Genomic DNA, 14,906 nt, shown 5'->3' on the forward strand with positions numbered 1-14,906 from the left:
CAATGTTCTCTGTCTTGTGCCTGGATTGCAGGGACCGCTTGCGGGGTGGTTCTCATTCTGCAGGGGGTGGGGTGCTGGTGGCCTGTTGTTCCTGTGGCGGGACTTCCTGTCCACTAGCGCCGGCGGACATGGAAGGCTGTTCATCGTTCGGGCTGGTGTCAGGGGCCCGGTGGTATGCCACTGTCTCCCTCATGGTGTTGGCCATGTCTGCCAGCACCACTGCAATGGTGACCAGGGTAGTGTTATTGGACTTCAAGTCCTCCCTGATCCCCAGATACAGTTTCTCCTGCAGCCACTGAGTCTCCTGAAACTTGGCCAGCACCGTGCCCATGATCTCCTGGGAATGGTGGTATGCTCCCATGATGTTTGAGAGTGCCTCGTGGAGAGTGGGTTCCCTGGGCCTGTCCTACCCCTGTCGCACAGCAGTCCTCCCAGTTTCCCTGTTGTCCTGTGCCTCTGTCCCCTGACCCGTGTGCCCACTGCCACTGACCCCAGGTCCCTGATTGTCCTGTGTTAGTGGGTTTGCCTGGGGTCCCTGTAGTGGTGGACACACTGCTGATTGACGTCTCCTGGGGACAGTGGCATGGGCCCACTGGGTGGGTGCTGTGGTGTTTCCTGAGGGGGGAGGTTCAGTGGTGGTTTGGGACTGTGGCAGGGGAACTGACTGTCCAGAGGTCCCTGATGGGCCAGGCTTGTCATCATGATCCAAGTGCAGAGCTGCTGTCATCACTGTGGGCCTCTTATGTGGGAGGACTGGATATGGCTGGCACCTCCTGTCCAGTGACGTTGTGTAGGGGTCCTGTTAGGGTGTAAATGCATTGTTATTGTATCTGTGTGTGCCATCTTGTGCAATGGGTGTGTTTCCCTCTACTACTGTGCTTGCATTATCGCCTTGGCCCTTGTGTGAGTGGTGATTGTGTGCCCTGGGTGAGTCTCTCCCTTGGACATGCTGTGGTGATGGGTGCCATGCAGGTCTGTGATGGGTGTCCATGCATTGTTGTCACATGCAAAGCTTGTTATTGGGATGTGTGGGTTGTGATAGTGGGGTATCTGTGAGCTGTTAGGGTGATGGGGGTGAGGGTAGGGGTAGAGGTTTGTGATGACATGCAGGTAGGGTGGGGGATATAGTAGTAAAGATATGACTTCCCAGAGTCCAGTCCTCCTGCTACTCCTGCGAGGCCCTCAGGAAGCATGATCGCCAAGACTTGCTCCTCCCATGTTGTTAGTTGTGGGGGAAGAGGGGAGGTCCACCACCAGTCCTCTGAAAGGCTACCTGGTGTCTGGATACCACGGAACGTACCTTCCCCCGTAGGTCGTTCCACCTCTTCCTGATGTCATCCTGTGTTCTTGGATGCTGTCCCACTGCGTTGACCCTGTCGAGAATTCTCCGCCATAGCTCCATCTTCCTTGCAATGGAGGTCTGCTGCACCTGTGATCCGAATATCCGAATACCAGTGTCTCTACCCAGATGATTTCCATTGAGGTGCCATGATGTGGTGTGGGTGATGTGTGAGGTGATGGTTGATGTGATGTGTGGGGTGATGCTTTGGGGTGTGTTCTTTGAGGTGCGTGGATGGTGTATGAGTGATGGTGTTGTGTGCCTCTGGATGCTGGTGTTGTCGTAGCTTTTCTGTCTCTCTGCTTCTTCCAAAAATGTCATTGTAAGTGGTTGTGGGTAATGTGGGTGTGTGTTTTATATTGGATTTGGTGTGTGGGTGTGGTGTGTGTATGTGTGTCAGGTGTGTGTATTTTGAATTGTCCAATGTGGTTGTGTTTTGTAAATGTGTGTGTATTTTGAGCGCAGCGGTGTGTACTGCCAATGGATTACAACGGTTGAATGACCACCGTGTTGATTCATGGGTCGTGATAGTGTGGGCGTATACCTGTTGCCGTAACGGTGTGGGTTTTGGTACTGCCAGTTTATCACTGACCTTTGGTGTGGCACACTTGTGTGTGTGTCTGTCTTGTGGAGGATTTCTAAGTGTAGGTCATAATACCCATAGCGGATTTCCGCCAGCACGGCAGTCAACAGACTTTACCGCCAGGGTTGTAATGAGGGCCTAAGTGACCCAGAATGGTGCAGTTTTATAGACCAGCACCATGTTGTTCTGATGCAGGGAACCTGGGCAACAAAAGTAGTGCATGGAATGGGGTACCTGACCTTCCAGAGGCTGGCTCATCCCTCTTCATCAGGGCATGCTTCAGGAGCCTTGGTAATCTGGTTAAAACAGAACTAAATCCCAAAGGTAAACAATATCCCTAGTATTAACAGAGATATCCTGGCCGTAGAATTAAACATTAAGAACCAAATGGGGTTTACCCACATAGCTATTGTAAATATCTATATCAGACCTGCACCATTAAGTACTCAAACCTCCATGATGAACTATCTTTCGGACTTGCTGATCCAGTTGCCCAGGGGAATGGGCCTAATTCTAGTGGGGGGACTGCAACACCCAAATTAGCTGCAATAAAGAACAACCACGAAGAAGAAGTCAGCATGTACAATTCATAGGCAGACCAGGTCTAGTGCAGATAGTGACATGGAATACCGTGGGAGTGGTAGCCCAGTTAGAGACTTTAATAACTAATGCAGGGCTAATGCAGGTCAATGGGAATACAAAGTAAGACACCACAACCACACCTACCTCTAAAAAAAGGTACCTTTGCAAGACATCTGGATTACATCATTGTAGACTACTCGCTCTGGATATGTCTTAGTGACATGGTAGTGATCCCAAGGGGGGATAGTGACCACCAAGCGGTTTGTGCAGTTTTTACAGCTCCCCTGTTTAGAAGTTACTATTTTTCCCCATTGGTGATGGGCAATAATACAAAGACGACTAATAATAATAAGAACGTCACGTTGGCAGAGGTGGCAAACGACGTGAAGGTCTAGGCTGCAATTTATTACGTTAAAGAGAGCCTGTCTCCCTTGATGTCCACCAACTCTTTTTTAGTAAACTTTGTGTAGTTGCACTGCTGTTTGATGAACCAATTGAGGACCCTCTTCATGGTAGCAAGAAGAAGGAGCTGGGAGCACAGGTAGACCTCTGAGATGGTTTACTAGCTCCTGTTGCCAGGTAATATCTCAGCATTTGGGAGCACTGCATACAGGGGATATTTCTGAGATAAGAGCATTGAGGAACCTCTATAAAAAGATACTAAACAAAGCTAAAAAAAGAGTGGGAGAGTCCCCAATGGGACACCTTATCCGACACCCTTCAAGAGGGAGATATCAAACTATTATGGAAGATGGTGGCAGATAGGAAGGATTCCCAAAAAGATTAGAGTGACCTATTTATACAGCCTGAGAGATGGGTGTCCCCCTTTGAAGACCTCTATAGAGAAAGGCCTAACAATAAAGCACCTCCATCAACACTCGGGGAATAGTACCTCCTTTAACCCATCTGTCACTAAACCAGGCTTGTTAGACTTTGATTTAGCTACTTTTACTCTGGAGGAAACCTCCCAGGCCCTTCAAACACTACACAAAGGACAGGCCTGGGCCCAGATGGCATACCAGGCGATCTGTATTTGTTGCGCCCTGAAGTTTAGACACTGTATTTTAACACCTTAAGTAATGCTATTCTGAGGGGAGGTGGTTTTGCCCCCACGTGGCGAGGAGCAACAATAGTTCCAATATATAAAAAGGGGGGCAGAGACTTCCCAGGTAACTTTAGGCCGATAAGTCTAATAAACATTAGCCAAAAGGTATTTTGTAAACAGGTCTTAGCCAGGTTACACTATTGAATTGATAGTCATCAGATTCTTTCAAACTTCCAGGCTGGCTTCAGGAAGGGGGTTATTACAGTAGACCAAGTCCTCAGATTTAAACCACTATGTTGGAAGTACCTAATGTTAAAAATGGACCATTTGTATGTAGGCTTTACTGATTTAAGGGCAGCATTTGACTTAGTTCCACAAGAGCTCCTATGGAGCGCTCTGGAATCTTACGGCCTAGATAGTGAACTTTTAAGGTTGATAAAATACCCACACGAGGAAACTTATGCAAGTGTCAGGTGGACTCACAACCCCAAATTCTATTGCTAGAGGGGTCAGACAGGGGTGGGTTCTGGCCCCCACCCTGTTTAGCCTCTATACTAACAGTGCAGTGGATCAACTAGCTCTGTGCAATCACGATGCGCCCATGCTAATGGGAGTACCTGTTCCTATTTACATGTTTGCAGATGATACTCTATTGAGATCAAGAACTCTGATGGGCCTCCAAAGCGAACTAGACTCATTTGCAATGGTCTGTGAGAAAAGGGGGCTGGAAATCAACCCATAGAAAACAAAGTTTATGGCCATAAACCCACAAAAGGCATTTAGGGGGAAAATGACCATTGAGGGTGCACCTATTGAATGGGTTATCCAATTTGACTATCTGGGAATAAGACTAACAGACAACCTCTCATGGGCTGCACAAACTGAGAAGAGTTTTTTTCCCCTCCAGCAGCAGACAGTGGTGATTGGAAGGAAAATAAAAAATTCAATGGGAGGGCAAATTTTGTCAGCTCTTATGGTGCACAAGGCTGCTGCAGTGACAGCTGCAACCTATGGCGCGGAACTTTGGGGGCATTCTAATTCACAGAGACTGACGATAATAGAAAATAAATTCTTAAGTTTCTTGCTATATTTACCAGCTAGCATGCCTCTTATTCCTCTTAGATTTGACACGGCCCTCAACCAGCTCCACAGTGTAATTGCCTTGAGACCACTTATATACTGGGCGCGTCTTTTGGTCCTCAGAGCATCTGGACACTTATCAAGCAGCCATATCTGAGTTATTAACACTTGAAAGTGTGATATTAATCCACTGTTTATGACACATTAGAGATCTGTATTATTGGATTAAACTGGAGGAGGTATGGAGGTCTCCCCAGACTATAATAAGAGATGTGATACCGCGTATAAAGCAATTTTATTTGGAGGTGGTACTAACTCAGATGTGGCGTAGCCAGGCACCAGGTAGTAGAACCCACCGATTTTTAAACCACAAGTGCTCACCAAAGATTGAACATTACTTGGACAATATACAATCGGCCCAGTCCAAAAATCTTTTTAGCAAATTTAGACTGGGGACCTTACCATTGAATTCATTCACCATGGGTTGGAACAAAGGCAGTGTCTAGTTTTTGTTACTACTGTCCAACGCAAGTTGAGACCTTGGCCCACTTTGTATTCTTTAGTTCAAGATACTTAATACCGAGGAGGAAGTGGATCATTCCCCTACGCAGGCTCCTTGGTGTAAGGAACCACAGAGAGTCACTTTGCATACTTATAAGTGACACCAGTGAAAAGGTTGTGTTTGCAGTAATCAGATATCTCCAATGTGCTTGGTTCAAGAGAGATCTTTGGGGATTTTGTATTTGGTGTACTGTTATTCTTTTGCTGTGATTGCTGACTGGAAATTGTGACTACAATAGTGTCTATGGATGACATCAACTAGTGACAAATTGACCAGAGAGACTACTTGTGAGGCCATACCAACCCATTTAATGACATTAATGAATTCTGGTTTTAACCATATTTTTACGTATTGTAAATATTCTTTTAGGAATAACATATTTATTTTGGTCTATTTTTATTGCTTTTATGGCTTCCAGCCCAAATAAAGCTAAATTATACTGACTCAAGGACACATTTCATGCTAAAATGTGAATTGGCATCATTTCGCTGTATTTTTGCGTAGTTACAAAACAAAGTACACATACCTGAAACATTAATTTGCATATTAGGAACAGACAAAGAGGGCACAGCTCTTTTAATTTTACTAATTGTACATTAAGATTTTCCTCAATATGTGCATTTTTTTTTTTTAGGCCAGTTCACAAAGCCAGCTAAGAGTATGAAAAGAGCACAGGAGTCTGAGTTCAAGTACTTCAATTTGCCCTTGCGAATAGACCCCAAATTGTATATATTGAGGTATACATGACAGAGAAACATCGTGAGAGTATGGAAAGACAAATATCCATCAAAGTTTGCTTACTTTTTTTCAATCGAAAATGTGTTGCCTTGGATAACATCTATCCTTTGATGCCAGTGAAAAGAGCTAAAATTTGCATACCTGTGCCACTACTTTGCTTTTCCTTTCACTTAGGTCCCAAAAAGTAACATGCAGCAAGTATCCTACATTCTTACACTGGTGTGAGAAACTTTGCTAGAGGCAATTGGAAGGAGATTTGTCATTTCTAAGCAGTGCAATAATGGGTCATCCAGAGGTTATGCTTAAAGAGATAATATATTGATTTGCTACTAATTTCATGTAACAAGGTTAGCAGATATGGGTCCTTATTACGAGTGAGGCAGTCCAAGGAGAGGACTGCCACACTCGTAGTGACGGTCGGACTGCCACATTCCAGGAGGTCCGAAAACCACATTACAACCCTAGCAGCCATAGCCACCTAAAGATAGCCATCCCCACCAGGAACATGGTTCCTGGCGTGGTGATGGTGGCCTGAGTTTTACTCAGCCAGGACGGAGCTGAACTAAGTGCCGCCTGGCTGATTGCCAGCCTTTCCATGGTGGTCAGACCGCCATGGAAAGGCTGGTGGAAAGCCAGTACCGGGGGTCACAGGTGGGCCCCTTCACTGCCCATGCCCACAGCATTGTCAGTGCAGGGGCCTCCCTGCCCAGCACTGTCAGATTGCGCAGTGCCTCCTTTCCAGACAGTGCGCATTCCAAGGGTGCTGGAGTGCTACAATATTGGCCTCCGCTCCCTTAGGGGAGCTGAGACCAATATTGTAGCACTGTTCCCACCAGGCAGCCCAGCAGGAACCGCATACTACATTGTTCCCACTGCTCAGCCTGATGGAAACATTGTAATATGCTCGGGCGGACGTCACTGCCCTGGCAGTTGTGTCCTTCCCGCGAGTTTGGCAGTCCCCCTTGGGACTGCCAAAGTCATAATGAGGCCCATATTGTTTTCTGATACTGTGCAAACTCACAACTGTATAGAAATCTTTTCCTTCAAGGGATTCGTTTGTGTATTCTTGTCATACCCAGTCTCATGTAGGTTTACTCAGTTGCCCCAGCGCATTGTGTTTAGGCTTTTAGGACTCTGCAAACTTTATCACTGTTGACCAGTGCTAAAGTGCTTGTGCCCCCTCCTTTTAACATGGTGAAATTAGCTTACCCCCAATTGACACATTTAATTTAATTGTAAGCCCTTAGTGAAGTGGTATTACCTGCACCCAAGGTCTGAAAATTAAATGCTACTAGCAGGTCTGCAGACCTTATTGTGCCATTCACTTTACTAACCCTTTAAACATGTCTCAGGCCTGCTGTTGCAGCTTGTGTGCGCAGTTCAAACTGACATTTTGACCTGGTAAGAGAACCCTTTTGCCAGGACAAACCTCACTTTATAATACACATACATCATCCCTAAGGTAGGCTACACACAGTCCAGAGGGCAGGGTGCAGTGTATTTAAAATGTTGGACATGTACATTCAAGTTTTACATGGCCTGGCAGTGAAAAACTCTTACATTTGTTTTTCACGTCTGTGAGGCCTCCCTCTCCATAGGATAACATTGGGTAACTTTGTTACATTTAATAAGTGATGTCCTCAAGTCAGGCCTTTCTATCTCAAGCCCCTTGTTTGATGGCATCCTCGATGCAGTACTCCGCATCCCAAGACCAGCAACTTCTTTTGAACCAGCAAGTGAGCAATGTATTTTCAACACAGGGCTTCATATTGCAAGCCCCTCATCCACTGCATCCTCAATGATGACTCAGAACCTCACATCACACCCCGGAAACACTGCTGGACCTTGCATCTCCTTGGCTTCGCTATGCATCCTCAACTCAAGATCTCTCAGTACTCTGCAACCAGGATTTAAGTACTCTTGTTCAGAGGGGCTAACTTGGTCCCTGTATCTGGCCCACACTCTATTGTGGTCAGCATGAGCTTGTTACTTTGTCCCAGCCTGCCAGGATAATATAACCACAGTTGGTGCTTTGCTATTTAAGGCACTATTTTCATTTAAGTCTTTGAAATTGCATATCTCCAGTTTTGTCATGCAGTTCCTATGAGGTTAGTAGGACTGTGTCTATTACAACAAGAACTTAAAAACATAGGCCCTCATTATGACATTGGCGGTAAAAACCACCTACCGCCGCTGCAATGGCTGCCAAAAGACTGTCGCCGTGGCTAAGAACCGTCCGCCGTATTATGACCACAGCCGGATTTCCGCCAGAAGGATGGCGGAAATCTGGTTTGGCCATGCCGGCACACGGCGGTAAGGTGGCGCTGCTGCCAGCAGCAGCGCCATGCCAGTAGACCGCCGCCAGCCGTATTATGACCAATGATATGGCCTGGTGGTCTTCTGCTGGCGGAAGCTGCTGCTGGCAGCAGCACCCCATCCCGTCCCTTGCCTGAGGACCCTCTAAACACAGGTAAGTGGGTGCAACGACAGTGGAGGATTGTAGGGGGTGTTGTGTGTGTGTGTGGGGTATGTGTGAATGTGCGTGCGTGTATGCAGGTGTTTGTTGCATGTTGGATGTGTGTGCATGTATGGAGGTGTGAGTTCATGTATGTTGTGTTCTTTGAATGTGTGACTGCTTGTATGTGTGAAAGTGTGTGTGAATGTGTGTGAATGGATCTATGCATGCATGAATGAATGTGGCATTGGGTGTGTGTATGTGTGTGTGAAGGGGTCGTGAATGTTGTGGGGGGTTGGAGAGGAAGAGGAGGTGGGGGGACTCTGGGGAAGGGGGTAGGGGTGGGTAAGACCTCTATCAGTGAGAGGGATGGGATTCCCTGTCACTGATAGTGCCTACAGCCATGGTTTTTGTGGCAGTAAAGGAGCCACAAAAACCATGGCGGTAGGCAGGGTCATAATCCCACAGGTGGTACAGTGACGGTCGCCGGGCTGGAGATTGATATCTCCAGCCCGATGGCCGTTACCGCCGTGGCAGTCGGTGTGGTACATTGGTGGTTTGGCTTCAGTCAAACGGCCAATGTCATAATAAGGTGGAAAGTACCGCCAGCCTGTTGGCAGTACTTTCCACCATGTTACCGCCGGGGTCGTAATGAGGGTCATAGTGACTTAGGGCCTGACTATGTCTGATTACGCCATGGTGGTGGCAGCAGTCCGACCACCATTGGGTTAGTTGTCAGACTACAGTATTAAGATGCATGCAGTTCCATTGACCAAAGAATGCCATGGCAGCGAGAAAGGCCAATGAGGCCATTGGAGGCAGTTTTTCCACTAGACAAATTATGGTGTTGCCTTCCGTTAATGTGACTCTGGCGGTTCAACCACCATGTCCCAGCTGGTAGAAACGGAGGCATAAAAGGCAATACTTCACCTGAAGGCAGTGTCACACGTCCTGTGCTGCCATGGAGCCAATCACACACTTCTTGCAGCTGCTGCTGCTCATAGATGAAGGCCAAAATACATGCCGCTATGGACGCAGGATTACAAACCTACCTGTGTTCACAACAGATCGTCGCGCCACCATAAACCTGCTATTTGGGTTATGCTACATGGACCAAGTACACTTGTTGTGTATCCTGGGTCTAAATCAATGACAATGAATGACCCATACGCAGGCACATGACGCCCCTTTGGGAAGGTCACTGACATTGCAATGCCACACTCCACAAACCACACATGTCTAGTCATCCCAGTTTCAGGAATAGTGAAGTGTACAGAACATTGCGTCCCACCACAGAAACACCACTTCAACATCACACATAATCAAACTGACACCCTCACATTGCTCACATGCCATGGACTGTTGTGATGTTGAAGACACGTATGTGTGGATTTGTCCCAAACACACCTGCTGTGAAAAATCCCTGTGATGGACCCACACATTTCACCCACATTGCAACACAATGGAAGGTCAATAGAATGCTCAATATTTTATAAGACAATTATTCAAAGCTCACAATGTAAATAATACCTGCACAATAGAGATGGGGGCATCAGGGGCACTCCAGGAAGGAATTTGCATAGGAACCGGCCCTTCATTTAGCTCAGGGACAACCAATAGTAGAGCCAAGTGACATGCCAATTTGCATAATGTGTAAGTATAATTCAAGAAAGCAAATACAACATCAACAGCATGGGTCCCACATTAAGATGAAGTAGCTGAAAGGGACACACATCAAAGTGGACACATGGTCAGTCAAATGTAAAGGAAGGTAGCACAATTGAACACCCTCCATGTACGGATAAACACAACTCTAGCTTGCACACATGAGACAAATGTCCATTCTACATCAGGGGGACAGATTCCAACACAGTACATGTTGGCATTGCCCAACTCAAGATAAAATACTTACCAAATCAAACAAAAGCACAATGCTGTGACATCCCGATTGGAATACCACACACATATCCATATAGTGAAAATCTACCCTTGCCCTGGGTGACACCAGCACTGCCCCCAAAGTCAGATCTTGCCAACATCAGCAAATTCATCAGCAATAATGGTGAAACACATACAACTGTTGGTATACAATAGAAATTACTCAGGAACTGCAAAAAGGTAGAAGAGTAAAGGCAGGACAAACGTGTACCCAAAAACACCAACTTGGGTTTATTGAATGGAAATGATGATCAAAGGCCTTTGTCCAGTCAATATGTTAGTCCATACACAGTATTGTACTCCAATCCCTGCCAGAGAACCTCCATGGGAAGGGGCATCAAGTGGACATGAAGCAACCTCAGATGGCGTCTGATTTGGGATGGGTGGGTTTGCATTTAGGAGGGGTGAGCTTTTTCTTAAGGGGTGGTGGGCTTCTCCGTAGGAAGGATGAGCTTCTTCTGCAGTTTTGAAGGCATATGTTAGCTTGCAGGGGGACAGGTGTGACAGGGGAGGACCTGGATGTGGACTAATGAGTTGGGATATGGGTTGGGTCCTCTTGGGTTTGGGAGGGGGTGGACACAGGGCAAAGGGCAAGGTTCAAAAGGAAAATTTCCTTGGGAAAACGGGTTGGGTCCTCAGAAGGGATTGGGGTTTGGAAGGTTGAGGGAGTAGTTGTCTTGCCTGTGGGTATTGATGCAGCTGGTGTGTGTGTGTCTGAGGCATATTTTGGTTAGGGTGGTGTCTGCAGCATATGTGACTGTGGGTGTTTGCAATTCTTGGGGGGCTGTGAGGTAGAGGTGCTGGGTAATGTGGGATTAGTTGCTGTGTTTGTGGGTGTTTGGGTGACTGAGGGTATGGTAGATGTGTGTCTGTGTTTGTGGGTGTTGGGTTGGTGCCTGGGGGTATGGTAGATATGTTGACTGTGTCACTGTGTGTTGGGATGTCTGTGGGAATGGTGGTTGTGGTGTGTGGGTTGGTGGGGGTGCTGTGTGAGTGACAGTTGAGTGCTTGTGTGCCAGTTTTTCTTGTGGTGCTTGTGTTTATATCTGCTGCTTGCATGTATTGGGGTGGGTGTGTGCGTGTGTGTGTGCTTGGAACAGGTATGGGAAGAGGGAAATTGGATGGGGAAGAAGTAGGTGGTGGGGGTAGGATTGTGGGGGTTGGATGTCTGCTGCCAGTGAGCAGGGCAGAGCCTAAAAAGTTCTCTGTAGGCCAGACATGGCACTATAAATGCCTTCCAGGTATGCAACATTTTGCTAGTGCTGGCTGCCCTGCACCTGGATGGCATTCAGAACGGCAGTCTGACCCACAGAGATACTCCTCATGAGGTCAATAGCCTCCTCACTCAGGGCAGCACGGGTAACGAGGGCAGGGGGTGAGGTGCCTGGGGTGAAAGAGACACCCACCCTTTTGGATGAGTGAGCACAGCCAACTGGATGGGGAGCAACAGGGAAGGTGGGGATGGAACTGAGGGTGGGGGACAAGGATGGAACAGGAGCAGGTCCTGATGGGCCCACCACCATCTGCGAGAGGCCACTGGAGGAAGAAACAGATAATGATGAGGTTGATCCTGTGTCTTCTGTGCCACTCCTCCCACTCTCCGGGCCACTGTGTTGGTCGTCTCATGACTGGTGGTACCATGGCCAGCTGTTTCCCCACTTGGTTCTGCCCTGTCTTCTCCGCTTACCTGGGATGATGCTGAAATTACAAGACAAGTAGGGTCACTGCATGTTCCTAATCACTCTTGAACAACAGCTGTGATTGGCAAACATTACCATGATGTACAGCAACCCCAGCAACAAGCTACAGCAAAGTAGCTCCAACATTTGCCCAACCATATGCATGCATGCTACATGAACTTCCAACAGTTGGCCACAGTAAATTCAGAATCACAGACAACTTTTTTTTTAAACATATTTATTGTATAGATAATAAAATCCAATACAATTGGACAGAAGGAAAAAGAAATTCAAATACAAGCGGAAGCTAAATACATACTAAAACACATCAAAATTAGAACACACATAATAATAAAAAGAAAGCATTCCTACCTAAAAATATAAAAACAGTCCTAAATATAAAAATAGAATAAACCACCAGCCCGGAACTCTACATAATGCATAACAAAATAAAATACATAAGCTCAGGCCCTAAACTGCAAAGTACAAAAAAATACTACAATGATTGTCAGCATATGCCATTAAAATCCACAACTTAACAAACAGCAACGGTGTGGAAAGAGCAAATTCCAATCCTGCCTATCCTTTGCTCCCAGTGCCACTAAATTTAGATTGAGCAATTTTAACAAATTTAATCAGTAACACATTTAGCATTGAGTTAGCAGGGTCCAGAGACTGAATATTAGCCTGTCGACAGGAGCGAATTCCCAATTCATTCCATTTGTGTCGAACCAAAGACCTACGCTCATTAAGTAAAGCTGCACACAGACAGACCACATGATCTAGAGTCTCCTCCGCATTGTTATAGCCTCTGCATATCACCCCTTCCACAGAGGATAGCCACCTTTGGGGTAGATGTTTAAAAAAAAAACAATCACCCATCCTTAAGGCCAAAAAGTCCCTGTTCAACCGAAACCCACAAGAACAGGAAAAGAAGCTAGACGGCAGGCTTCCGTTGAACAAGGAGGGAACGATCTCAGTGATGCAAATACTGTTGAACAAGCCTTTTCACACCTAATTTGAACAGAGAATGGGAGGGGTTACTTTCCCAGAGATCATCAACGCTCAGTCGACATTTGCATTTGGCCAAAAAATGGAAGTATGATTCCTTCAATTTGGACTCACTGATTTCTTGCCACAGGACTGCCTCTAAACAGCAGTCTGTGGCACTGCGCAGCCTATGACAGAGCTTCAAAAAAGCACTGGCACCAACTGCTGCTAAATCCGGAAGCCCAAATTCCAACCATACCTGCGCAGGTGAGGCAAGGCGGGGAACATAGAAGACACTCTTATAGATTTTATAAACCAGCCTATTTAATAGGCAGGAACCTTTGCCCAACAGACTTTCTTGACAATATACAAATGAAGGGATAATCTTTACTCTCATAACTTCCATTAAGGGAAGAAAGGTCGGCCCCCTTAAAGCTTTGGGTGATTTGGATAAGGCCACCTGCAATGCCACAGCTTTGAGTTCGATCTCCTTCTTGTGTTGAACAAAACTGCTCCTAAATATTTGTAAAACTGTTTGCAAACAAGTTTACAGCTTTTATAATACCAACTGAAACCTGAATGTGTTTTCCTTCCAAAGGAAACCACTTTGGTTTTAAGCAAATTAACTTCCAGTTGATTCTCTGAAGTATAAGATGCAAGTTGATTAAGAAGGCGTTGAAGGCCAATCTTAGTATAACTAAATAGTACAAGGTTGTCAGCATAAAGCAGATGACTGAGCCTAAGGCCACCAATCTTAGGGGAATGAGAATTAACAACATCGAGAGACGTTAATAGTTCTGCAATAAACAAATTAAAAAGAAGAGGAGCAAGCACACAGCCCTCTTTCACACCACAAAAGGTGGGGATTTTTCCAGAAAGAGAACACCCATCACCGAGCTTAATCAGAACCCAAGTATTTGTATGAAGATCCATGATGGCACCAAGGACTACTGGGGGATACACCAGTTCTGCAATTTAGCCCACAAAGCGCTCCGGGGGACCCGGACGAAGCCAGCCTTAAAATCAGCGTTAAGTCTGATAACATTGTCCTGTCGATCAAAATAGAGAGTGCTAGTAATTTGTCGAAGTGCCTGAGCCAGCAGAAAACCCTGTTTGAACAGCAGGAATTAGGGCCTTTGAGTCAGCCCAGGCACGAAGATCTTGCAACAAAAGACTGGCGTACAAATTTGCCTCGTTATTCAGCAGGGCTATCATCCTAAAATTAGCAGGATCTGACCTTGAACCACTTTCATGTAAGGGATGAAGAATGGCACCCTGCCAAGACTCAGGAATTGTTGAAGTCAAAAGGCAGTGCTCAAACAGATGGCCAAGATGGTTATCCCGAAGGAGAGGATCCTGTTTGAACAGTGCCTGCTGGAGACTGTTGGGGCCGGGAGCTCCAAATTGCTTAGCCCTCGAGATAATATGAGGAGGGCGTAATTGAAAGGACTTCTTCACCCCCTGTGTTGGAGTTGGTGACCCAAAAGGCATGGGACACATCTTAGACAGAGCGGAATTAGGGCTATAAGCCCCCACTATCAATGATCTCCCATCCGACTTACTTGCAGAAAAGTGGGTCGTCAGATAAGACGTCCAAACTCCTTCAGAAATGTTGGCAATGCTAATGACTCTTTGATTTCTATTTAGATTGTTAAAAAGGGACCAAAAATTCCTAGGATTTGAGTCTTTGCTTGCACTTGAAAGTTTAACCCAAAACTGATTAAGGTGGGGCTGGTGGTCATCGTAAACAGCCTTCCTGTAGTCTTTCCTCAATTGTTTATATTTAATAAGTAAACACTTGGAGTCAGGACTTTTCCTGAGTGCCCTTACTAGTCTGTTGCATTCTTTCTTTAGATTCCTGGATTCCCTAGAAATGACCAAGGACCGGGGTGGAGCACGATTACGCACAGGTCGA

This window comes from Pleurodeles waltl, chromosome 10 (genome assembly GCF_031143425.1).
Source record: "Pleurodeles waltl isolate 20211129_DDA chromosome 10, aPleWal1.hap1.20221129, whole genome shotgun sequence".
Taxonomy (NCBI): domain Eukaryota; kingdom Metazoa; phylum Chordata; class Amphibia; order Caudata; family Salamandridae; genus Pleurodeles; species Pleurodeles waltl.